The sequence below is a fragment of the Octopus sinensis genome, linkage group LG5, assembly GCF_006345805.1.
Source record: "Octopus sinensis linkage group LG5, ASM634580v1, whole genome shotgun sequence".
Lineage (NCBI taxonomy): Eukaryota > Metazoa > Mollusca > Cephalopoda > Octopoda > Octopodidae > Octopus > Octopus sinensis.
Window position 1 is genome coordinate 5,236,731 of NC_043001.1, and position 253 is coordinate 5,236,983.

A 253-nucleotide genomic window follows, 5' to 3' on the forward strand; every position below is an offset into this window, starting at 1 on the left:
AGGCACATGCACACCACAACCATATGTATGCGACATGGTGATCTTATATCAAGAGAAACAACGCATGACCTTGCAGTTACGGCCCAGTTCAGGTCGAGTAGCCGATCCTATTGTAAAGGTCCCTCAATAAGATTTATTTAAGGATTTTGAACGAAACACACGTTTACAAAGGTGACTTATTCAAACAGTTTCAACATATGGATCTGGTGCCACTCAACTACTTCTGCATGTAGGGGCAAAGATAACTTGCTCA